General features: G+C 34.7%; 1 protein-coding gene and 1 pseudogene across 5 annotated transcripts in view; both read right to left on the bottom strand.

Moving 5' to 3' along the window:
- Lrp1b (LDL receptor related protein 1B) overlaps positions 1-27,868 on the bottom strand; it is a 1,866,674-nt gene that overhangs the window by 1,272,723 nt on the left and 566,083 nt on the right. The window lies entirely within an intron of this gene.
- On the bottom strand, positions 22,900-23,551 carry LOC138809724 (transcription factor A, mitochondrial pseudogene; annotated as a pseudogene).

Raw genomic sequence — 27,868 nt, 5'->3', positions numbered from 1 at the left:
ATCTATCTATCTATCTATCAAATGCTCCTAAATTGTATTTATAAATATGGTATAAATGGTAATATTATTTTCTTTCTTATCTTTCTTTTGTCATTTGAGGAGCTTGAACTCTGGGCCTGGGTGCTGTCCCTCAGGTCTTCAGCTCAAGGCTAGCACCTACGTTTAAGTGGTACTGAGGAATCAAACCCAGGACCTCATGCATGAAAGGCAAGCACTGAGCCACCTTCCCAGCCCTTATTTCCCTTTTTAAACAAAACAAAAACTAGAGAAAATGAGATCAGTGATATATCTTGGAAGTTTTTTTTCTTTTAGATTCACAAGCTCTGGCGACCCCTGCAAAAGTTACACTGGATTCCCATTCCGTCCTTTGCCGGAAGTCTTAGCTTCCATGTAGTACTCTTCACGCTCTTTCAAGATTTCTTGAGATTATTCTCTATAGCAAACTTACTTAAAAAAGTTCTCTTGTAGGCCTGGAGCTGGTGCCTCGTGCCTATAATGGTAGCTACAAAGATGGCTGAGATCTGAGAATCACAGTTGGAAGCCAGTCAGACAGGAAAGTCCCTAAGATTTTTATCCACAATTCAAAACCTATAAGCTAGAAGTGGAGCTATGTCTCAGGCAGGTAGAGTGCTAACCTTGAGAAGAAAAGTTCAGAGACAGTTCCAACCCCTGAGTTCAAACAACAGGACCACCATTAAAAAAAATCGCTTGTAAACTGATAACCCAATACATACTCTTCTTTCTAAGAAGTTATCCAAACTTATTATTCATATATGATTTATAAACCAATTTATAAATGTGTTGTTTTAGTTGAATAAACCAGTTACAAAAGGCCTTTCAAACAACTCACATTGATAAATGTTAGCAGTGAAGAGGTATGTGTGTTTCAAAATAATGAATATATGTGTGAAATAGAGTAGAATTGGGGAAATGGGAGTAGTTGTTTTATTTGGAGAACAGTTTCAAGATACCCTACTTCTGTAGGTATGAAGAGCTGAAGACATACATGTAGCATGAGTTCGTTTCCTAATTTGGTATGTGTATAAATGGGTGTTTATATAGTTTTGGAGGGCAAAAATATTTTAAATGATTTATTTTATTTATTGGTAAATTTATGTGGGTAATGAAATTTGAACTCAAAGCCTTATAATTGCCCTATTTATGTTATACCAGTGGGAGCTGTTCCTTGGGCAAAATTTGCTATCATCATTTTATAAATAGAGTATGAAATTTATTCCTGATGTAGCTGGGGATTTCCTATTTTACCTTTCCACATAGCTGGAATAAAAGGCGTAACATTTCTATTGTTTCAAATTGGGGGAGAGGAGGGTTGATTAACTTTTTGACACCCTGTACTAAAATCATCATCCTCTCAATTGTCAACTCTTGTGTAAGTAAAAATATAGACTAAGATATTGAACTAGGCTGAAGTAGCTACTTTCAATTCTGGAAATAAAATAACTTGATATTAATGCCAGTGACTACATTTAAAAATATCTAATTGACACAGAAGTATTTTAAGAGAAATAACATTTACTCTATTAGTTGGTACAAATAACTTTGAAATAGACTTTGATGCAATACTAATGCATCTAAGGGAGAAATAGTCATCTCTTGGTTCTTGAATAGCTTGGTTAATTCATGAAAACTTCATTTATACTCTCCCCTTTAATAATAATATAATATGCTTTTAATAGCAATACTTCCTAACCAATTTTGGATAGATACTTAGCATTAAATGTGATCATGTTAAGATACCATTTTTTCCCTTCTGGTATTGCATAGCTTTCTAATTTTATAGAAATATTGGAGAGAATATGAATTAAATCTACTAGCTCAACTCCTTTAAACTAGAGATAGTTTTAGGTATGAAGAAGCTGAGTCTTAAATAAATCTGGAATATTTTATGGTTTAAACGGAAAGAAAGCAGTTTAATTTCCTTTTAAATCATAGTTTAATGTACTATAGAATAAAATGATAGAAAATTTTGATGCATGATGGTGTTTATATCACATATCACAAACACACACTCAAATGCCATCCACAAATTCCAAGTGTGCAATTCCAGGAAAGGAGAGGACATTGTTCTGTCTGTCACACTGAATGCATAAACTCACCAATTAGCCAAAATAGCATGCCAATGAACTTACTATGCAAGATGCTTCTTCAAATATTCTTATGTTAAAAGGAAATAATAAGAAATGTACAAAATATTGGCAGAAAATATGTAAAAAAATAAAGCTGAGACTGTAAAGCCAAAAGGAAAAAAAAACTGTTTATTTTTGTCCTTCCAGCGTATTGGTGTCATCCAATGCATTTTTCTGCATCTAGTAGCTTTAGAGATACTGAATAATTTAAATTATTTTTGTCAATCAATTATCTACCACATAATACAGTTAACAATTAATGCCAAGAGAAAGTATCATACATTTGAAAAAGGATTCGATTTGGGGAAGATTTGGCCTTATATAAGTGTGCTACTTTCTATAAATAGGATTTTAAGTCTTTTTTTAAAAGGGAAATTCAGTGATCATGTCAAATTCAAGGAATGGTTATTATGAAAAGTTGGAAGATATCAATCAACTAGAGTGTCATAATTAGTGGTACAACTAGTTTCTTAGTAAATATACCTTTTTCTCATTTTTCTATGTAGAATATGCAAACTTCTGCTTCTTTTAACAATCTATATTGTAATGTTCTATCGTCTTCTACATCTAGAGTGAATTTGTTCTGAGAACCAAATATTGTGGTGTAATAATTACTTCAATAATCAATAACATACACACAGATTCCCTAGTACTCATACAACTAAAATATATAATAAATAAGATAACAACAAGTGTTCAAAATTAATTTAGGATTAGAGGTGTAGCTCAATGGTAAGGCCATTGTTTGGCATCCTTGAACCAATGGGTTTGACTGCCAAAACCAAAGAAAATTAAAAGAAAAAATACAAGACATGCAGCAACTTGCCATTATTATAACCAAGTAAATCAAAAATATGAGAGAAGAGAATTTATAGTATAACCTGAAGGAATTCACTCAGATTTCTTTCTTCATTATCCTTAGTTTTTTTTAAAAAAATAAGATGCCAGAAATCTAAATTGGTCCTTTAAATTCTAATGTTTTCTTAAACTAAAGTAGATTTATTTAACTTGTTAGACTGGACATACCACAAAATTTAGCTATAGAGGTATTGGTTAAATCACTTTTCCCATGCCATACTTTTTTATATAGAAAGAATTAAATAAGCTTTTTTCTATTAAGAAGTATATTCTTGTCCAAACACTGAATTTTGTCTACAATACTTCAGGAGGAAAAATGTTCAAATGTGTTTTGGTTAATCCCCCCCAGATACTGTTGGTTCTTTTACTAACCTGCTCTCCTTCTAATGGAAATAAACAATAAATGCAGAGAAGGCATGTTTAATATTGATTAGTTAATATAAAAGTAACTTTCACTTAATTTAACTGTATCAGTGCTTCTTTGTCTATCCATACATCTGATAGTTGTTGATGGCAAAAAAAACATAATTCTTAATGGCAGAACCATGTTTGCAATTGTTGTTTTTGTTGTTTTCTCATACTTGCCAGACAGATGCTATACTGAATCATGCATCTAGCACTTTTTGCTTTGGATACTTTTAAGGTATTTGTCTAGTCAAGTGATATATGTATTTACTTGTACAATTATAGCTGGCATGATATGCACAGCCTACCATCCTACAGCCTACAATTTTTATCTTGTAATGGAGTCTCACAAGATTTTTCTGTCTAGGCTAGTCTAAAGCCATCGTTCTTCTTATTGCAGTCTTCCAGGTAGCTAGAAGTAAAGTCACAGATACCTGGCTTCTCAGTTCAAAATAAATTAAGCTCTATGTTGGTTTCTAGACAGATTAGTCAGATGGCTCCTTGTCATTTCTGATAAGGTGTGATACCAAAACTGGGATATGGTGTAACTGGTATAACTGGTGATACTATTTCTATTCCAAGATCACAGAAAAAATAGGGGAGAACTATCACCATGTCACTGTCCTTTGTCTTTTTAATTACAGTGATTCAGTCACCAAATAAAAGTGGGGAATAGAATTGTAAACAGAAATCTGCATAAGACAATTTGTATTGTAATGCTAACTACTAAATGAGATGATTAAAGATTATTTTATTACTTCCCCAGAAACAGGTTAAAAGGGAACAGATTATATTGTCTTTAATCCAGGTTCCCACTGTAAACTTAAATCCCTTCATCTGAATTTTGACTGTCAATATTTGGGGCATGGAAATGACACTGTACCAGTAGTTTCATGTTGTGAGCTGGTTCTTCTCTTGCTACAATATAGATATGAAATAAAAATTGAACAATGAAAGCATTATTATTTAATATACTAATGATACATGTAGTAAAGTACTAAACCATTAATACTACATCTATTTTTTCTGAAAATAGACACATACTGTATTTTTTATGTGATCATTTTTCAAGGTCAAACAAATGCGAGGAAAAAAATAGAAGGAACAATAAGCTCATGTGGAGAACTGAATGTGCTACCTTAGGCACCCCTGAAAAAAAATGTTATCATATACTTAGACTACAGTAGCCATATTAAGAAATTGTCTGCCTGGTGCCAGTGGCTCACACCTGTAATCCTAGCTCAGATTTCAGGAGGCTAAGATCTGAGGATCGCAGTTCAAAGCCAGACTGGGCAGGAGAGGCTGTGAAACTCTTATGTTCAATAAACTACCATAAAACTGGAAGTGGCACTGTGGCTCAAGTGGTAGAGTGCTAACATTGAGCTGTAGAGCTCAGGGACAGCACCCAGGCCCAGAGTTCAAGCCCTACAACCAACAAGAAAAATAGATACATAAAATTAAAAAAAAGAAAACTTGTCTCACTATTTTTTTAATAATCATTAATTGTCTAAGCATAGTGTCATTTGCAGTATGTGAATCCAATGCACTTTGAACTGTGTCACGCTTCACCCCTCTTTGTCCCATACTTTCATTTACATTTGTACAATTTTGTGATATATACAATGAATTCTTCACTTCATTCCCTGTCCTTCTGCTTCAATATCTGTCTCAGTTCCTTTGCCCTCTTCCCCTGCAAGCAGACATTTCTTGGTTTGGTTTTGGTGGGCTTTGATTAGTCTTTCCAAAATTGCACTATTTAAACTCTCCAACATATCTATTATAATTCAGTTGTATACCACTTAGCATGCTTACTTACAGATTTATGGGCATATTCTGTCTATCACTAATGAAAGAAAGCATGCATTCCTTTTTTTCCTGTGTCTGGCTTACTTTATATAATATAATTATTTCCATGTATTTCCATTTCCTTATGAATGGTGCAATATCATTCTTCCTGATAGCTGAGTAAATTTGCAATATATATCTATATAAATGTTTTATTTAACTCTATATAACTCTGTCTGTCTCTCTCTCCCTCTCTCTCTCTCTCTGTATATATATATATATATATATATATATATATATATATATATATATATATATATATATATTCCATTAAGAGGCATCTGAGCTTATTCCACATTTTTGCTATGGTGAATAGTACTACAATGAACATGGTTGTGCTGGTGATTTTACTATAGTGTAGCCTTGTTTGTGTTCTATTGGACAGATGCCTTGGCTGGAATTGTGGGATCATAGGACAGTTCTGTGTTTAGTTTATTGAGAAACTTCCAAACTGTTTTCCAGAGTGGCTGATCAAGTTTATTTTCTCTCCTACAGTGTAATAAAGTTCCCTTTTGGCCTCAACCTCTCCAGCATTTGTTATTGCTTCTTTTCTTGGTGATAGCCATTCTAACTGGAGTGAGGTAGAATCTCACTGTTGTTTTGATTTGCATTTTATTCATGACCCGTGGTATAGAGCATATTTTTCTTTGTTTATGGCCATTTTTACTTCTTCTTCTAAGAAGCCTCTCTTTAAGTCCTTAGCCTTACCCACAAATTAACTTATCAAAGCATATGAAAGCATCTCTACAATGAAAACTTGAGAAATACATAAAAGGAAATTAAGGAAGATTTAAAGAAATGGGAAGATCTTCCATGCTCCTGGATTGAAAGCTCTAAAATCATGAATATGGCAACATTGACCAAATCACTTTACAAATTCAATATAATGTCAATCAAAATCCCAACACTATACTTCATGTAGACACAGAAAGCCATCCAAAAATTCATATGAAATAACAAAAGACCCTGAATATCCAGAACATTATTGGAGGAATAAAAATACCAAACTTTACACTCTACTACAAAGCTATAGTAATGAGAACACCTAAGTACAGGCATAAAAATTTGACATGAGGAGCAATGAAACAGAACAGAAGACACAGAAATGAACCCAAATATCGATCCTCACCTAATACTTGATAACAGAGCCAAAGTAGTCTGGAAGAACGATTGTCTCTTTATCAAATGGTACTGGTAAAACTAGTTATCCACATACACAACAAAAAATCTAGATTTTTCTATATGACCTTGTATCAACATCATCAATTTAAAATGGAACAAAGACTTTAATATAAGACTGGAAACAAGGACAATATTATGGGAAGTGTAGGGGAAACATTAGGGCTCTTGGGCACAATCCAAACTTCCTAAATTGAAGATGCAGAAGCACAACAAAGTAAGATTTGATCAGTGGGAGGGCACATCAAACTCAAAAGTTTCTGAATGGCAAAGGACATAGCTAAGAACCTACAAAGAAGCCCATGCAATGTCAGATTACTAGCTATGCCTCAAACAAGAGCCTACCACCCAAAATATATTTAGAGATTAAAATTATTAAATACTCAAAGAAGCAACAAATCATTTTCTGAATTTTATGATGATTTTGAATATTGTGATATACTAAAATTTTTCATTGGTCACACCCAATTATTCTAGTTCCTTAAACATGTGAGACTTCCTTGCAATATTGGATTATTACCCCGTTAAGAAGGACAAAAAAAACTTATCAGCTAACAGTTTAGCTATCAAACCTTTTTAAGAAATAATAAATCTCTTTTCTGAAAACTCACCAAGTTGCTGGACTTAACATTTCCATAATGGATTTGAGTAGAAATATAAATTATTAAAAGTCAATATCATCGAATTTTGTAGATCTGTTTACCTTTACTAAGTTAGCACAGTCTGTACCATTTATGTTTTTGTGTGGGCTCTTTATTTCCTGTCAAATTCCATGCTAGTAGTACTGCAACAACTAGGTTACTTAAAATCATCAGAAAAATAAGATTTGGGATTCTTTTTTTTTTTTTTTGGTCAGTCATGGGGCTTGAAGTCTGGGTCTGGACACAGTCCTTGAGCTCTTCAGCTCAAGGCTAGTGCTCTATCACTTGAGCCACAGTGCTGCTTCCGGTTTTCTGAGTGATTTATTGGAGTGTCTCGGACTTTACTGCCCAGACTGTCTCTGAATCACTATCCTCAGATCTCAGCCTCGTGAATAGCTAGTATTACAGACGTGAGCCACCGGCGCTTGGCCCAGATTTCATATTCTTAATGAAGACTCCTAAAAGAAAATTATATCCCCTTTATTGCATGAACTTGGGTTTTAAGTATTCAGTATAACTGCCGACATTGTGCTTCTCAGCTTTGTCAAGAGAGGTGATTCTGCCACATGGTTCAGTTCTGAGAGATGAAATGTAGTTTTTTTGTTTTTGTTTTTGTTTTTGTTTTTTGTCAGTCGTGGGGCCTGAACTCTGGGCCTGGGTGCTATCCCTCTGCTCTTCAGCTCTAGGCTAGCGCTCTACCACTTGAACCACAGCACCACTTTTTTTTTTTTTCTGCTTATGTGGTGCTGAGGAATCGAACTCAGGGCCTCATGCATGCAAGGCAAACACTCTACCACTGAGCCATTTTCCCCTCAAATGTAGCTGCTTTTATAATGTAGAATAGATATACTACTATATTTATCTCTGAGTAAGTGGATAAGTTAGGTCATGTCTGGAAAACTTGAGTTGCATATCTGGAAAAAAAGTAATAAAGTTAGTCAAAGTCAAACAGTATTATCCAACAAATGATATTCTTTGAAATTTGATTTAAAGTGACTAAATTGTGCAGACATGACCTTAAAAGGCATTTCCATTTTTCATGTTAGTTTTGCTTCTAGGAAATGTCTGGTTTGGAATATTGGCAGTTTACCCACAGCCACATATCCTGTTTGCAAATGCAGAAAAAAAAATAGGGCAAACTTTAGTTGAATCCACCCAAGCAAGATTGTTCCATTCCTTCCCAGACTAAAACAAACAATTATTGTGATGGTTTCATTATAAATCACTTTCCACTGGCATAATGAGTTTTCTTCCTGCCCCCACCTGTTTTTTAAGAGATGCAAGAGACTTGTGAACTAAATTTTGTTTGCTTGACACAAACTGAATTTAAAGATGTGTCAGCATTACCACCCTTTTCATACTTTTGCCTCTTCTTTTGTGACACAAACACTGTATTAAAAAAAAGCAAGCTTTTTGTACAGCAAAAGCAATTTATACATATAAAAATACTTAGAGTGCCCTAGGGGTTGCTCATGTTGCAGAGAGACAGCGACGAGTTTGATTTTAAGTTTAAGCTTCAAACATTTATGGCCTAAATGGGAATGTCATTCTGAATTAAGCCTCAAATGTTTTTTATAGTCAAGAAAGGCTATCATTGCTAAGATGAGCTATAAAGGAGCAAAGGAAGGCCCCAGTTACTTCTACTCATCAGAGAATTCTTTCTCCATAAAGAGCAGGGATTTCAACCCATGATCCCTCTCTCTTTCCAATTTAAGCATCTGTTCTCCTCTTCTTTCAATCCCCTAGTGGCTTCAATCAGAGGAGATATTCTCTTCTTCCCTCCTGCTGCTCTGAGATATGTTGGGTGGCTGATGTAAAATCATTGGCACATGAGAGCAACTGCTCAGGCTGCTCTGACATAGCTTATCAGTGAAGGATACCAGCTAAATATTACAGTTTTCCTTTCCTAGGTTCTGGGTCCTGGGTTCCATGTCTCTCTTCTTTTAGATCCTGTCCTTAAACAAGCTTATCTTTGGAAAAATCTCTTTGACAATTTTCTCTTCAGTTACCTCCTTGGCTATGTATGAAACCCGAACCTTAGTAAATAGTCTATGGCCTGACTCCCAGCTACCAACACTCTCTTTCTATTCATAATTGTGTTATTTATCATTTCCCAGTGATGCTCTGAAGCTAAAATGATTAGAAGATTAACCTGAGTCAGTTCTAAGAAGTATGTCCGTTATAACTACTGATGCTTCTGACCATTGAAGAACTGAAAATTATGCCAGTCTTTATTCTTAAGTTTCCCCACAACCCCTAAAAGCAACATCCATCCAGAACTCAGGTTAGACTGAAATATCTTAAAATAATGCCTTTAAAAAAAGGTATTGTTAAATTTCAAACTCTACTATAAAGTCATAGTAATCAAAACAGCTTGGTATTGGCATAAGAACAGACCTCAGGACCAATGGAATAGAATTGAAAACCCAGAAATGAACCTACAGACCTATAGCCATCTAATCTTCGATAAGGAAGCTAAAACAATAGAATGCAAGAAAGACAGCCTCTTCAGTAAATGGTGCTGGCAAAATTGGTTAACTACATGTAGAAAACTAAAGCTAGATCCTTATATATCACCCTGCACCAGAATCAACTCCAAATGGATCAAAGACCTTGAACTCAAAGCAGACACTCTGAAAACATTACAGGATGGAATAGGAGAAACCCTAGGTCTCCTTGGCTCAGGTCGAAATTTTCTGAATAGAGACCCGGAAGCACAACAAATCAAAGAAAGGTTGGACAAATGGGATTGCATAAGATTGCAGAGCTTCTGCAGGGCAAATGACATAGCTGGCAAGAGCAAAAGAAAGCCCACCGATTGGGAGAAGATCTTTACTAGCCATACAACGGACAAGGGTCTCATATCTAAAATATACTTGGAACTCAAAAAAATTAAACCACCCAACAACAAATCCTCAAAGAAACAACTGCCCAATAAATAAGTGGGCGAAAGACTTAAAGAGAAGCTTCTCTGAAGAAGAAAGAAGGATGGCCAATAGACACATGAAGAAATGTTCAACATCCCTAGCCATAAAAGAAATGCAAATCAAAACAACATTGAGATATCACCTCACTCCAGTTAGAACAGCAAAAATCAAGAACTCTAACAACAACAGATGCTGGAGGGGATGTGGACAGAAAGGAACCTTACTTCATTGTTGGTGGGAATGTAAACTTGTTCAACCACTTTGGAAAGCAGTATGGAGGTTCCTCAAAAGACTTCACATAGATCTCCCCTATGATCCAGCAATCCCACTTTTGGGCATTTACCCAAATGTTTACAAACAAGACCACACTAAAGCTACCAGCACAACTATGTTTATTGCAGCATTATTTACCATAGCTAAGATATGGAACCAACCCAGATGCCCCTCAGTAGATGAATGGATCAAGAAAATGTGGTATATATACACAATGGAATTCTATGCCTCCATCAGAAAGAATGACATTTCCCCATTTGTTAGGAAATGGAAAGTTTTGGAAAAAATTATATTAAGTGAAGTAAGCCAGGCCCAAAGAAGCATAGGTCCCATGGTTTCCCTTATTTGCAATATCTAGTATAGGTATGAGTCAAGCGGAAAAGGTCAGATAATGTGATGTTAGGAAAATGAACCCTTAAATATGTATTTTAATGTTTTCGTTTCTTTCATGCATGTGTTTGTAACGCATTTATAAGATTATTTCTTTGTTGCTTTGTATGTCCCTCCCCCACAGTGTAACCCCCGCTTTCACTATATTTGATGTCAGTATAACATGTGGAGGAGATGGGGACAAACAAGTCGTTTAAGGATTCAGGTGGACCTGTTGCAACAATGAGAAGTACAAAATGTCATGTCAAAACCAGCTTTACAATGTCGGTGTGGGGGGGGAGGGGGGTATAATTGGGTGGGGGGAGGGGGGTAAAATTGGGTGGGGGGAGGGGGGAGGTGGGGAAGGGAAGTGAAGGGTAAACAAAGGAGGAGGCTGCAATGCTTGGTAAGAAATGCATGCATTATCCTGCCCATGTAATTGTAGCCCCCCTGTACAGTATGTTCTCAAATAAAATAAAATACAATTTAAAAAAAAAAAAAGGTATTGTTGTTTGCAATACTAGAGTTTGAATGAACCCAGTGCCTCATCTTTAGTAAGTGGGCACTTTATCATATGGGTTCATTTTTGTTTTTTTGAGTTATTTTTCAAATAGTCTCAAAGTTGTTTTGTTTTGTTTTGTTTTGTTTTGTTTTCTGGGCTGTCCTTAAACTGGGATCCTCCTATTTACTGCCTCATATATATCTAGGATTATAGGTTTGTGTCACATACCTGATCCACCTAAATTGTATCAAAGTCTTGGCTTTTTTCTAATTTTGAGTCTGTGAGGTAGGTCAAGTGGTAACAAGACTATATAAAACTTCCATTAATAATGTTATGTTAAAGGAGTACATATAATAGTTGTAATTAGTAGCATCCATTTGATATCATTATATTTAGTTGAAAACTTGCTCAGGGAAAACCTTTCAAGATCATTGAAAGAAACTTCTAGAGCAATGTGTGTTTGCCTGTGTGAGTGTATGTGTGTGTGTGTGTGTGTGTGTGTGTGTGTGTGTGTGTGTGTATGTGTGTGTGTGCATGTGTTTCCTCATGGTTGACATGAGGAAAATTAAGTAGACAGACTTACATTTAGTTATTATTTCATATTATATAACTGTTTATAGGTGTTACATATAAATACAAACTATGGCTTGATGAAAATGACTAAGCCCATAAAAACATCAAATATTTTTGGTAACTTCTCTGTGGAACTATTTGTTTAGACATATTTACATATTTGTTTAGTATTTCTCTAAGTCTCACTTAGTCAGCTCTCCACCAGTCTCAGTATTAAAAGAAAAGAAATGGTTAAACATAAATACATAATCCCGAATCATCTAGTGATCTCATTTTCTAGCATTTTGATAGACTTCAGAAAGTCTCACTTTCAAACTGAATCATTTGGAACTCTGCAATTAGTAGCATCTTAGAACTTCTTCCTGAAAACCTGTCTGGTGCCTTGCCACTCAACTTGACCTTTACCTTTTTCTTTCCTCATTAACATTAAATCTGGAGCTCCTTCAATGTTATATCATACACTTATTCCATTGTTTTACACTCATCAGATTATATGACTTTGTTGCCTCTAACTTTTAAGCTTTCAGGGGATAAGGACTAGTGTGTTGTAATGCATTCTTTTCAGAATGCATAAGAACATTCCATGAAATGCTTAGCAATGTACCAGCCGATCTGATGGAAAATGAAGACCTGCTATTAGTTTATCTATACATATAGTTTTCAGTGTAATTTCACATGATGGAAGAAGATAGCTATCTCTCTGGGTTCATTTTCTTAAGGGCAATGATCTTGTTCATTAAAACTTTACTCTATGACCTAATCAAGTGCCAGCTATTGGCTGACTTAATGTCATGTTTCTGGTCATTAGAATTCAACACATGTATTTGTGGAAACATAAACATTGAGACAAAAGTAGGATGTAGGTAAGTATGCTTCTGTATACACATATGCATGCACATGTACATAGACATATATATATATATGTGTGTATGAAAAAAGAATATTTAAATTATGCCTTTTGAAATTATTTATCTTAGAGGCCGTTTTTCATGTTGCAAATTTTACTCAAATATATGCCTCCATCAGAAAGAATGACATTGCTCCATTTGTTAGGAAATGGAAAGACCTGGAAAAAATTATATTAAGTGAAAAAGCCAGGCCCAAAGAAACATAGATCCCATGGTTTTCCTTATTTGCAATAACTAGTATATGTATGGAACAAGCAGAAAGGTTCAGATAAGATGATGTTAAGTGAAATAAACCCCAAGATAGGGACACAAGTGTTTCTTTTTCTTCCTTGCTATTGTTTCTAACGTATTTATAAGGTACCATGTGATTTTTTTCATTGCTTTGTATGTCCCTCCTCCATGGTATAACCCCTGTTTTCACCGTATTTGATGTTGGTATAATTTGGGGAGGGGAATGGAAAAATACAAATTGTTTAAATAGGGATACACATTGATGCAATGCAACAATGAGATATTCAAGACGCTATGTTGAAAAACGAACTTTACAATTTAGGTGGGGGCTCTGGAGCTGGGAGGGAAGGGATGGTAGAGGAGAACAAAAGAAGAAGCAACAATGCTGATTAAGAAATGTACTCATTACCTTGCTCATGTAACTGTAAACCCTCTGTACAGTATTTTCACAATAAAAAACTTAATTAAAAATATTTAGAAACAAGTTAAACTATACTATACTTACATAATTTGAAGAATTCTCAGAATTCTTGGTGTTTATAATCTATTTTAGTATTAAAGAAAATTGTATTAAATGAAGTATTTTATATCATGGGCCAGAGTTTATTTTTGAACTATATAATAAGAGAAAATTATTTAATTATCATAAAACTCTCTGTTTTACTGTTATAATTAGTGTGTTATTATTATGTAACAATAATATAAAGTCAATTCATGACAAGTTTTCTGGAGTTATCATCTGTCAAAATGTGAAAAAATGAAAATTAAGTTGTAGGGCAAGTAAAAAATCTAGAGAACACCTAAAAGGACTAGATAACAGTATAAATATAAATTATATTAGTCATAATTTTGGAGGGATAGAAAATTTTCACTCATAATTCTATAAAAATAATTAAAAGCACAGAAGAAATCTGAATTAGAAAAAGTTAAACAGCTTTTAGTGTATTCCTACCAAGGGAAAGTTTCATATCATTGTTCTGACATTTATGTGTGTGTGTCTTGTGTTTTATGTATGTAAATTAAACTGTTTTTTTATTAAAAATACATTTACTCCATTACCTATTTATTTGTGTCCCAAAAGTGATATTCTGAAATATTTTTTCTTGAGAAATATTTACAGGTTTCTTACAAATGGAAATAAAATAGTAATCTATAGTAGAAATGAATGAGATGTAAGCCAGGGCAAGCCTAGTGATTCTACAGAAGGAGTAAACTGATTAGTAAAGAAACATGACTAAATAAAAAGCTTAAAATATATACATTTTTGTGTGTGCAGTATTGAACCCTCAGGCTATCTTGGTTGTTTAATGATCACTTGAAACTTAGAGTACTAGTCAGAAAAAAATTAATTATATTTATTTCTGATAGTGTTAAGGCAAACAGAGACTTCTGAGTGTGAAAGAGTTCAGAGACTTATGATTAAGAAGTAACCAATTTTCAAATTTGAATTACAAAAATGACACAAGGGAAAAAAGACAGTTTTTCAATTTATAAAGATTGTCATTTGGTTACATGGATCAGATACAAAGTTCAAGTAATGTCTTGATTGGAAGCTCTTAATAAAAGCTACCTCATCTTAAGTGGATGCAAACCAGAAGGAAAAAAAAAGTAAATTGTGTAATTAAGCTTTTTTTTGTTTTTTTGTGTTTTTTTTGTTTGTTTGTTTTTGATCGGTTGTGGGGCCTGAACTCTGATGCTGTCCCTAGCTCTTCAGCTCAAGGCTACTGCTCTACCACTTGAGCCACAGCACTACTTCTGGCTTTTTCTGCTGATGTAGTGCTATGGAATCAAACCCAGGGCCTCATGTATGCAAGACAAGCACTCTAGTACTGAGCCACCTTTCCAGCCCTGTAATTAACCTTTGTTTTCTATCTACTTATAATACTTGCAGTTCATAATCTAAAACATTAACAAAATCTAATAGTGTGATCATATTTTCAAAAATAGTTTTAGCTTTAGATATATTATTTATATCACTTATGGAATTTTTAGTCTCTTTATGTCCAAGGGAACTTTGTAAAGGCTAAAAGCAAGACTGAAAGAGTAGAATGTTTCTCTAGAAAGGACTACCAAAAATAATTGAAAGGTAAAATAATCTCTTCATCATAAACTAATGATTTATGCATAAAATGGAAATTATCTTTATTTACCTTTTAATACAGAATATTTTTAATTTTTAACTTTTGTTAAATAATATTTTAATTCTTGTTATGGAAGGTATACAGTAGTATTACAAACAGTATATAAATACATAAGTTAGAAATTCAGCATAGAAAATATATTTATTTAAATGATTAAATCTTATACCACAAATGATTATCAATATTAGTCTTTTTAAATGACTTCATAGAGCATCTACTGAAAATAGACACCTGTATTCATTGGATCATACTGAAAACTATACTTCTTAATCACAATAATTTCAGTCACTTTAATTTTGTTACAACGTAAAGTACTTCTCCAGATTCTGGCTTCTAGATTATTTTTCAAGCACCCTCATATCTTTGATATTTATAAACAAGGAGGTAACACCCTATCAACTTTATAACTTAGGTGTTAACCACCTTTGGCAGAAAAGAGATACCATACTAAGCAGAAAAGCATGACAGACTCTTGAAATGCAGAGTTTTATTTTGTTAGCAATAAACTAACATTCTTTTATGGAATGTTTTGACAGACTGAGAAAAAATTAGGATAATTCTGCAGATAATATGACTCACACCTTTCATCAGCTTTTCTAAGCATCTGCTACTTAGAGGCCATATGGATAGACAGAAGTCACAGGTTCCTGCTGCTATTGCAAGCATTGAATAGGCTTCAAATTCAAGAAAATGTGTTATTTAAAAGCCTTCCATAGCTCATGTCTGCGGAACATCAGTATTTTATGGTATGCATGACAATTAATTGATTTTCCTAATCACAAAACATTAATTAAAATTTATATGACTCCACTTGGAAGAGCCCATTAGTTAGGCTTATGGATGATAAATTATAATTCAAGCAATGACTGAAGATAGCTATGGAGGATTTGTATTTACTGGAATGGAGATCAGAAAATAAAAACAAAGTTTATATGCCGTTATAGCATTTATGAGACCATATTAATTATTTTTCTTATCTAATTGTGCTTCCATATTTCTAGAAGGATGACTATTAGGAGGCCAGGGAAGAATAAGGTTTATTGTTTTCTCTTATAGAAGTGATCACCCTAGCCCGACGCTGGTGGCTCACCCCTGTAATCCTAGCTACTCAAGAGGCTGAGATCTGAGGATCGCGATTCAAAGCCATCCCCTGCAGGAAAGTCCATGAGACTCTTATCTCCAATAAACACTAGAAAACTGGAAGTGGAGCTGTGGCTCAAGTGGTAGAGCACCCGCCCTGAGCTGAAGAGCGTAGGGACAGCGCCCAGGCCCAGCGTTCAAGCCCCACCACTGACAATAAAAAAAAAAAAAAGTGATCATCCTTTTACAACTTCCTAGGTCACAGATAAACAAATGTCATAGGGAGCTATCGCAACGTTCCTTTAGATTATATAAATACCAATCTTACTATCAATATTCCAATGCCTCCCTGCGTATTTGTGTTCTCACAATTTTTCCAGAGGGAAAATAATGCAAACTTGATTTTATTCAATAAATAAATAATATTTTATAGAAAAGGTATAATCTTTCTATTGTTAAGAATGGAATCATGGGAAAAAATGTTAAAAATGGTAAAAAAAAAAAAAAAAAAAAAAAAAGGAAGGAAAATGAAAAAAAAGGGGAACTGGAAAAAAGAAAAGGGAACAGCTGATATTAAGCAAAATGAATGAAATGTACATATCACCTGATATATGTAAAGTTAACCTTGTCGGATATCACCTCTAAAACAACAATTGAAAACAAAAACAAAACTAATGGACAGCATCCAGGTAGTGAGTTCAAGCTCTAGTACCAAATTATTTCCCCTTGGTATAAATAATGTAATCTAATAAAATAAATAAAAATTAATTAATTACATTAAAACTTAAAAAAAAACTGCCCTCAAATTTAAAAATAACATTGTACTAAGCCAAGAAAAAAAAAGAATGGAAAAGTACTTGGAGTTGGTATAAGAATTAATAAGAAACTGGAAGAAATTTTTTTTGTTTTGTTTTTTTGCTTATGTGGTGCTGAGGAATTGAACCCAGGGTCTCAGGCATGCAAGGCAAGCGTTCTACCACTGAGCCACCTTCCCAGCCCCATGGATGAAATTTTTGAAATAAGCTTACTTGATAAAAATGTCAGTATTTATGGATGATACATCAATATGTAGATTATTTTAACTTAACAGTTTTCCCTAACACTTCAAATACAATTAATCTGATCAGACCTTCAAAGTATAATAAATTTGGACAGACCAATTGATGAGACCACATATTTAAAATGATGTTTTCTTCTACAATGATATTCATATTCAACAACAATCTCATATGCATACCTAAGTCAAATTAAACATAACCACACGGTCCAAATTAATTTTGATGAATTCAATTGCATTTTATATTTTAAAAGACTTATTAACAATTTTATCCAGTTAAAGAAGATTTTAAGTTCCTTTCTAGGATCACAACTTCCTCTCACTTAAGAGACTGAAATACACAGCACATAAAATTAAATGTTCAACCAGTATAATAGTGTATGAAAAGGCAAACTTAATGCAAAATGTGATTTTTCTTTAGGCTACAGGTTCTTTGAGAGCAGATAGAGTATATTATTTGTTATTTATATACCCATAGCCCAACATAGTGACTGTCCTTTAAGAAATGAATGCCACCTGAGTAAATGAATGGAATCACATGCAACTTTCTGATGAATTATATATACTCAATGAGAACAGGTATGCTTTGTTATTGCATTTTCATTGCTTAGTACAGTATCTGTCACATAGGTATTTAAAAATTATTCATCTATAGGGCTTTTTCACAAACCTAAAATTGAGATATGCTATGGGACAGAATGACTAATACAGTATACACACTAGAAAACAAAGTATATTAGTTCATTGAATGGTGGGTTATGGTGGTTGCAACTGGTGGTAAAACTACTATGAATTTTGAAGGAACACAAGCTGATTTTTCCACAATAGAGAAGAAAAATTGTGTTTGGGAATCCACAGTTCTTAGTTATTAATGATCTAGGCTAAGAAAGATGATTCAAAGAGAAGGCTGAGTTGAACAAATGTTAAAACTAGAAATGGTTTACGGTGACTATATTGCTTAAAGTTCTTCAGAAATACAGACCCAATAGGTAATTGATCTATCATATATTTGTTTGTGTGTGAAAGAAGATTTTTTAGGGGGATTGGTTCACATAGTTATTATGGCAGGGAACTCTATTGCAGACTTTTTCCATCTGGGGGCCTTGAGAGAGAAGTATAATATGGCTCAGTCCAAGTTTGAAAGCTTCAGAATCAGGTTCACTGATGCTGTAAATTCTGGTATGCAACAGAAAGAGAAAAAGGATATCCCTGCTTCAAAGGGAGGGATGAAGGAAAGGAGGAAAGGAAGAAGAGAGACAGAGAATGAAAGAGAGTGGGGGCAGAGTAGCAGGAAGAATTTTATTTTCTGCTTTTTAAAAATCTCTTAGAATCTTACTATCTGTGAGGTTGTTTCCAGAAGAAACTGTATGCAGATCAGTGAACTGAGCGGGGTAGATCTTCTCTCAATGTGAGCACACAGAACTAATTGACTGGGCACCAATAGATAGATTTTTAAGATGTGATTTTTAAAATAGAGTAAGAGAAGATATTTAAAAAAAAGCATTAAGTGAATATTTGAAAGTGAGCTTAATGGAGGTTTTCCAAAGTGGAAGCAAGTTAAAGGGGAATTTTCACAAAGATAAATTATTTAAATTTGTTATTATTAAAGTTTGGTAGGTGTGATTATTCATAAACATACAGAGATGTATCTTTTCAAACCCCTGTACTACAAGTCTACAAACTTCAATTGAACCAACATGATTCAACTATAGCTTTTGCTCATTGTCAGGTACATATATCCATACAAGATGAGATCTACAAGCAATCTTTATTTCCTGGGTCTTTTACCTTTTGCTAATATCATTGTTCTAGTTCCAAAATTCCTGTTTCAAATATAATAAAGCACAATGTAGTTCTCTCTCGTCTATTTCTTTTATAGCTTTTAAGAGAACTCAAGTTACTAATACTTGCAACCTCAAAATAACTAATTCATTTCTTCCCGGGAAACTTCATTACATTTCCTGTGGAAAGAAACTGTTCTCCCTGACAAAAAGTTCAACCTGCTTTGCTAGACATCACCACCTCTTTATGTTCCATTTGGATTCTAAACTTATGTCAGGTACACTGCTTGAAATTTGGGTGAATGGATTTTATATGTTTTTCAAGTTGTATGCTTTAGCTTCAATTTCTTACTCTTATGCTGGAAGGGTTTAGATTCCCAAAATATGTCTGTAAAATCTCAGTCTCAAATATTTTTATGAAGTTTCCTTGAGCTTTCATTAGAGTACGAGCTTTTACTCTTCTAAATGCCACCATCATTTATTTGCACTTCTTCTAAGATACCTATGTAGTTATTTTACAAGTGGTACAGATATATAATATCAAATTTATATTATGAACTCTCAAAGAAACATATCAAGCCTAGCAGCAGGAACAATGATTTCCTGGGCTTTTAGTTTCAAAATTTGTATTCGTGTTTTGTTTTGTTGTATTTTAGGCTTTAAAGACATGATAAATAAGTCAACAGTGTCACCAGATAGCTACAAACAACAGTATTCTGCCCCACCCCACCCTAAAAAAAGCAAGATATACTGCACAGGCTAAAACACATAAATATAAAAATATTAAAAGATTATTATGTATGATTGTTCACATTAACCATTACCTTTGGAACTCAAATGTCAGAGTATATTTAGAATATTCACATGGCTTGAGTATTTTAGGGCTTGGTTATTGCAATTACATCTTTAAAGCCTAGTTGTTTGTTTTTTGGTTTTTTGTCTGTTGTGGGGCCTGAACTCTAGGTGTGGGCGCTGTCCCCCAGCTCTCCAGTTCAAAGCTAGCGCCCTACCACTTGAGCCACAGCACCACTTCCGGCTTTTTTCTGCTTATGTGGCACTGAGGAACCGAACCCAGGACCTCATGCATGCAAGGCAAGCACTCTACCACTGAGCCACCTTCCCAGCCCAAGCCTAGTAGTTTTAAGAGTGCTTTAAATCTTTCCTTATTTCAACATCTACACAGTCAACTTCTTAAAGGACATAAATGATTATATCACATCTATTCTTTCCACAGATAGCTTGGTTCTAGAGCTGTTTCCAAAAAATATCAACAATACAGATACTATAATATATGCATAATATATACCTATATACAAAACATATAGAGAAAGAAAGAGAAATAAATCTCTAACGTATAAACTTTATAGAGTAGTACTGTAAACCAAAAAATGCATAGGGAGCTTAAATTAAAGGTGGTTGATTGAAAGAAAAGATGAAATGAGACACCATACAGGGATGTATAGAAGCCTGAAAAAGCTTTACAACATAATTTCTTTTAAGAAGCCTTGGTACCATGAAACCCAGAGAGTGAAAAGTAGTAGCAAATCTAGGAGTAGCAATTCAACTAAAAAACAGCTCATCAGACAACATCAAACATGATAGGCACACTAGAAAGAGCTCTTCTGTCAGTGGCACTCTCAAGTACAAAGGGAAACCAAGTCCCTAAAAAATGGACTTGCTTTTATTTTGCTCAATTTTCACCCCTTTCTGTCTGAATCTCCCATCAAGTGCTCTAATTTTGGAAAGTCACTATTTCCAAAGACCAGCTCTGCAGAGGGCTACGTTTTGTCACTTTGCAATCAGCAACTCAAGCAGTCATATCACTTTTGTTCATAGCTGCCGTGTTACTACCAAATTGGTCTGGGATATTGAAAAAAGGCAGCCTTGGATGTAGTGCTCATGAAAAAAAAAATCCTATTTCTCTGTTTGGCTTTTTTCCTCTCCTTTCAACATTTTGATTATCTATTTCATTTCACATCTACAGCTTGCTTTGACTCAGAAAGGGATTTCCCTATTGGGTAATTTTGATCAAGCTGATTTCATGAGGTTCAGATCCAAACGCTCCCTTCTGAGAAATAAAACCTAGCCCATGGCCACAGCAGGAGGTTTTGGACTTTAATATTCAATTTTATTTTAATTGTATTCTTATTTAAACCTTTATTTTAGGGTTAGTAGGGATAGAGCTTGCCAACTATTAAAATCAAATGGTCACTTTGAAGATGTTTTCTAACATTTCTATTTTACACTATGAATGATCTGATCTGAAGACAAATATTACAGATATTTACTATCTAAAGATGAACTTCATTGTAGCTTTTTGTAAGGCATGTGTCACATTTAAAAGGAGACTGTCAAGAAAACCTCAAAACAGTTCAATTATTTTCTTGATTTTCTTTCAAATAACATGAAATGGAAAGTATTTTTTGGAGACTCTTTTTCTTTTCTTTTTTTCTTTTTTTGGCCAGTCATGAGGCTTGAATTCAGGGCCTGCTTACTGTCCCTGAGCATCTTTTGATCAAGGCTATGCTCTACCACTTGAGCCACAGTGACATTTCCAGCTTTTTCTTTCTGTGTGGTGCTGATGAATAGAACCAAGGGCTTTCTGCATGATTAGGCAAGCACTCTACCACTGAGTCACATTCCCAGGCAAAGGAAAACTAAGTAAAACTATATGAAATCTGACTTCCTGACCTCCCTCTAACTCACATGCCAAGTGAGATCTCCAAATTCTTTCTCCAAATTTTTGATAACATTCTTCTTTTATCCCTTCTTTTTTATCTCATTATATTTTGTTGTAAGGATGAGGTACAGAGGGGGTTATCATTACATAAGCAGTATAGTGTCATTTCTTGTTGAACATTGTTATTCCCTCCTCATTTTCTCCTACTTCCTTTCCCTTCTCCCTAGGTTCCATCATCAATTTGAAAGGTTTGTTTCCAACATAGTGTCTTGTGAGTATCATTGTTGCATTGGTTCACTCTTTGTCTTTTGTCTTACTAGTTTGTAGTTTGTCTTCCCTTCTCCGTACACACACACACACACACACACACACACACACACACACACACACACACACACACACACACACACACACACACACACACACACACGTATATTTCCATCCCCAGACAAGGGATGGAAATCAGTGACAAAAAAGGAAATAATCCAAAGGGAAAAATGAAAGAAAAAAGAAAGAACTTGATACAATACATTAAAACAGGAACAAAAACAAAACACAAACCACTTTTTGTTTTGATATCTTTTTTTGAAATATTAGAATTTTTATTTTATGCTATATAAAATATACATAGATTTAGTATATAATTCGTTTTCACTTTAGTAAAAGAAAAAAATAATGAGAAAATGGTTTATAAATCTCTCAGTCCCTTTTATAAAAGATTGTTACTGAAACTAACTTGTACTTGCATGTACAGCTATCAACTCTGAATATGTACTAATTATACCTAGGAATTAGAATTTACCCAGATATGAGTTCTGGCTGCATTTTTTTAACGGCACAATTATATCAAGAGAACACTGTGGCTTCCACAGTATTGAAAAATTTGAAAACAAGTCCCTGCCTCCATAGGGAGGCAAGAAGAATATCCATCAGTGTCCAGTATATATATAAACTTCACTGTCTGATTTACCTTTATCAAAGGTAAAATGATTCCCTGCTAAATTTGCATGAAAGATTTTGACCCTCTGTGGTTCTTATGAATACAAAAATTTTCATGACCTTCATCTGTTTTACAAATATGAATACAAAATATGTTCAACTGGCAGAAGTCCATGGGCTAAAAAAAAAGGTAATTGAATATAAAATGTTTACCAACTTTATCTATTCTGATGTTACAATGTCAGGTATTGAGACCTAATTGGATTCTTGTGCCCAACCATCATGAACACAACTCAGTCTTCTTTGAGATTTAGCTTCTCAGTAGCAGCTTTGGGTTGTAGTTTCTTCTTTTGACTTTTAAGATCACTTCTTCCCAAATTCTATCATCCGTCCTTTCCAAGATTTCATTTCATTCTCATAACGAATTTTATCATCTTTAGAATGTTGATAATAAACCTGCTTTTGAAAACGAGGCATATTTTTCCATTTTTCATTTAAAGTCTTCAATTTTTCCTTAGATGATGACTCTGTGGTTTCTGGAACTTTTTCAGCTATAAAAATGTTGTATGCTGAATGAGTTTTTTTGGGGGGGGGCTTTCTAAGAGATGTTAACTCTCTCTTTTTTTATTAATGCTTTCCTTTTCAAACATCTTTGTATGATTTCTTTTTCCAAAGACAGCAACTGACTTGGAGTAAGCTGTTCTTGAATTCTGTTTACTTCTTCTTTGTATATTTTCCAGTCTGCCTTATAAGCATCTTCATATATTTTTTTCTTTGACTCTGGAAGTCCTCTCCAGACCTCTGCAATTTGTCTAATTAGTTCTTTATTTTTCACATCTGGGTTCGGAAGTCGTAGGGTTTTTTTTGGATAACTACTCAAGGTGGATGAAAACCATTTCGGAAAATACACAAAACTGAAAGGTAAACACAGGCGACTCCCACAGCCAGTGCACAGCTCTGCTCCAGACCTTCCCAGTGCCCTCAGCGTGCCCCACAGGCCCCGGAAAAGCGACATTGTGTCATCTAACCAGACAGCAGCTGGGACCGATCCTGCAGAACCTCCCACTCACCACCGTGGAGCCCCCACAGGGGCAACCCGAACACGCGTGGGGATGCCCAGGGTTTGTTATCATGCCCGCCACTAGCGAGGCACTATGGGAGCTCACGATATCTTAGAGTTCATTTCAATTAGCATCATTTTATATGGTCTATGTGCATAGATATTGGGCTGTTGTGATCCTCTGGATTAACATCTAACATTCTTACCTGGGCAACTTGGATGATAACATTTTCTGTGCTCCTCTAATTCTTAATGTGTTCATTAATGTTTGCTTCTGTGGGAACAGTTTTCTCATGCCCTTGTAAATCAGTCTTCCCTTTCTAATATTTCTAGTGTGTATAACCTTCAGTTCCCCACTCAGTATTACACACACACACACACACACACACACACACTCAAAGTTAGATAACTGACCAAACAAGTCAACTCAAAAGCACGTGATTGAGCCAGAAGCTGGTGACTCACACCTGTAATCCTAGCTACACAGAAGGCTGAGATTTGTGGCTCTAGGTTTAGGACCAGCCCGAGCAGGAAAGTCCTTGAAACTCTGCTTTCTAAACAACCACCGAAAAGACAAACATGGAGCTGTGGTTAGCTGTTCTAGCCTCCTGGTTAATCTGAAGGTGTGTATTTATCCATAGTGGCCAAGATTGTGTGTTTTTTTGGAGATAAGAATCTCACAGAGTTTCTTGCCCAAGCTGACTTCAAAACATAATCCTCCTATGTCAGCCTCTGAATACTTAGGATTACAGGAATTAGCCACTAGTTCTTGGACCTTTAGCCTTATATGGATTTACAAAGTATGTAACATCATTAGTTTCAGAATTGTGGTGTTTCATATAGTTCTCAAATTTAAAACAAATTCTCAATTTTACCTATAATTTATCTTTCTGTTTTAATGAATCCGAATGAAATCATTTTATTTACAGTACTATGCTTTCCAAAATTTGAAGATTAAAAATGTGGAAATCCACCCATTCTGCATATCTAATAATACACTTTGTTTGGATTCAAAATAATAATGCATGTAAATCACCTTGCAAGCTATAATTTGTAGGCCTGTGAAGCAGATTATAAAAGCAACAGAAACCAGGTGATATTCAGACTACTAATAATGTTATGTTCAAAGTATATGTCATCATATAGGTGTGCATTTAACCTTTATACTTACCCCTTCTAAAATATTTTTGTAATGAGCTTTAAACAGTACAGTTGGCACTATTCTGCAAGATCTTCAAAAGGAACTTCATTCGTGTGTGTGTGTGTGTGTGTGTGTGTGTGTGTGTGTGTGTGTGTGTTGCATAGTATCAGCAATTCTTATTCATGATGCAGACCAGAAACCAAATTCCCAGGAAATCTTTACTGAAGCAGAGCAAATACCTTGAAGCAGCCTAAGCACAGCTACCATGACCTCTATCATCCACCAAGGACTCCAATTTAAAAACTGAGATCCATGGAGGTTGAGTTAAAACCAAGTTTCAATTTTTCAATTTCTTAAGGAAGCCTGATAGGTCTCTGAATAGTTTCCAGTGTTTCTCCCTACAGTGGAATCTTGTAAAAATGTAAAATACTATAGGGTAAGTTTTTACCCTTTGCACCAAAAGTCAAGCTAGACTCTAGTACAACTGATTACTGAGATTTCCAAGCTGGCTTTCATAATGTCATTTATATATAGTTTTTAAAGGGTACTCTCAGACATATCATCAAGTCAAATGGGAAAATATATTTAGAAAATAATTTATAATTCCATGATCCTCTCAGGATAGTATAAGGTAGGAACATATTTAGTAACATATTCCTGTTCTTATGTACATTTGTTCACCCTTCTCTCAGTTGGTATGGCTAAAATATTTCTCTTTTGTTCTAATTGCTTTCCAATTGTCTTTTAACCTAGTGTATGTGGTGAATCTCTACTTTTCCAATTCTTTTTGGCTTCTTTGTTCTTAGTAGACCAAAGTTCAATGGGATAGCAGGCAGGGCTTAATTTAATAAATATTTCCATACTAAATTTTTTACATTAAAAGTTAATCATTAAAATCTACACATGGTCATATTCATAGGAACAATTACAAGGGTGATATGATAGTTGACCATGATAGTTGACCAACTAATGAATATTGATATCCCACCTATTTTAGGGTATTTGTATATTGGTAAATATTTTCTTAGAAAATTCCATGTACCGGGGGCTGGGAAGGTGGCTCAGTGGTAGAGCGTTTGCCTTGCATGCCTGAGGCCCTGGGTTCAATTCCTCAGCACCACATAAGCAAAAAGAAAAAAAAAGCAGGAAGTGGCGCTGTGGCTCAAGTGGTAGAGTGCTAGCTTTGAGCTGAAGAGCTGAGGGACAGCACCCAGGCCCAGAGTTCAGGCCCCACGACCCGACCCAAAAAAAAAAAAGAAAATTCCATGTACCAGATACCAAACTGATTGATTTCAACATTGATAACTCATTGATTTCAACATATTTTGAAGTATATTTTTAAGTTGAGATTTACCTGATTGTGTTTCATAAATTTTAGCTATATACTGTTCCTTTTCATGATAAAAGATAAAAAGTATTCTAGATGTATGATATATGAACAATAATATGTCTGTGTTAAGATTAAGTATACCTCTCTTGCTCTTAAATAGTTAGAAACAAAATTAGTGTATGATTCAAACATGTAAATTAAGTGAAAATAATCCAAGGATAACATTTAAGCCTTTCACATTGGCAGGCAAGAGATGAACAAGTTGTCTTTCTTAAATACATATCATTTCATGGTAAAGGCAGCTCTCTGAACTCTAGTAGGTCCAAAAGTATGTAGATAGTTGTGTATATGTAAAGGTCAAAGGAGTTAAAAATCCTAAATCAGTCCTGTAGTGAGTCTGTCCTCTCTTTGGGATTTTAGATTCCAGAGGGCAGTTTGAAATTCCATAATTCCACACAATCTAAATCTTGCATAAGAGATATAAAAAATTCTTATTAGGGCTGGGAAGGTGGCTCAGTGGTAGAGCGCTTGCCTTGCATGCCTGAGGCCCTGGGTTCGATTCCTCAGCACCACATAAGCAAAAAGGTAAAAGCCGGAAGTGGCACTGTGGCTCAAGTGGTAGAGCGCTAGCCTTGAACTGAAGAGCTGAGGGACAGCACCCAGGCCCAGAGTTCAGGCCCCACAACCGGACCCAAAAAAAAAAAATTCTTATCAAAAATCATAATCAAATCATTCAGAATTTAATACACATCCTGTTCTAGGATGGTATGTTTAATTCCCTTATATATCCATACTGCAGTTTCATAACTGAACAGTGAGAAACCCATGCTACTTCAAATGCTCATGTTATTTGAAGCTTTTCAGTTGGACACAACTAGTTAATGTCTTAATTATTACTTTATGTCAGCATTTGTGAATAGCTCCATATCTCAAAAGTGAATCTTTTAGAGAGATTCAGTTCACATAAGTTTATTCTATCAAGACTCGTCTAAAAGCTAGGTGCCTGTGACTCACATCAATAATTTTCCCTATTCGGGAGGCTGCGATCTGAGAATTGTGGTTTGAAGCCAGTTCAAACAGGAAAAAATATAATACTCTTAATCTAATTAACAACCCAAAAGCCAAAAGTGGAGCTGTGACTAAAGCAGTGAAGCACTAGCTTTAAGCAAAAATGCTTAGAAACAGTGCTCAGGAGACATATGTGGTCTAAGTGGCCTGAAATAGAGACCTTTGAACCTTTTACAGAAAAAAAAAATGTTATTTCCCATTTGAGTTACAAACCAAAGGTCTTACATTAATAAATTCATCATAGTTAAGATTTAGGGTAGAATTATCTAAATCCTTACTGAGCTTCCTACATATTCATTAAAGGCCTGAATTCTCTTTAGTTAAGACAGGTAAGAGCATCTGGAATTCCAGGCCTAGGGCCTGGAATAGCAGAATAGCCTGGAAAAGCTGAGATGAATCTGGCAACCTAAAACTGAGCCATTACATGATCCAGTGGATTCTGCCACCATAAATACACAGGGAACACATTTTCCACAGCTGTTACTGATAACAGGAAAATGCGCTTTCCATATGCCAAGCGAGGCTTTGGAAAGGTCATTTTGCCACAAACTTAGAAATGGTACATTTTTAAGCATCAAACAGGATATATATTGTATCCTTGCTGTGCCCATATTCACTGTCAAAAGAGGGCCTGTTACATTTATTTCTTTCTCCTTTCTTTCTCTTTAAAGTTGTCATATCACTTGGCTGCTTTCACTTTTATAATCATAAAGTCAAATTTATGGTGTTAAAA

Source organism: Dipodomys merriami, unplaced genomic scaffold (assembly GCF_024711535.1).
Source record: "Dipodomys merriami isolate MVZ:Mamm:240054 unplaced genomic scaffold, mDipMer1.0.p SCAF_1, whole genome shotgun sequence".
NCBI lineage: Eukaryota > Metazoa > Chordata > Mammalia > Rodentia > Heteromyidae > Dipodomys > Dipodomys merriami.
This window is presented reverse-complemented; position numbering and strand designations above follow the sequence as displayed.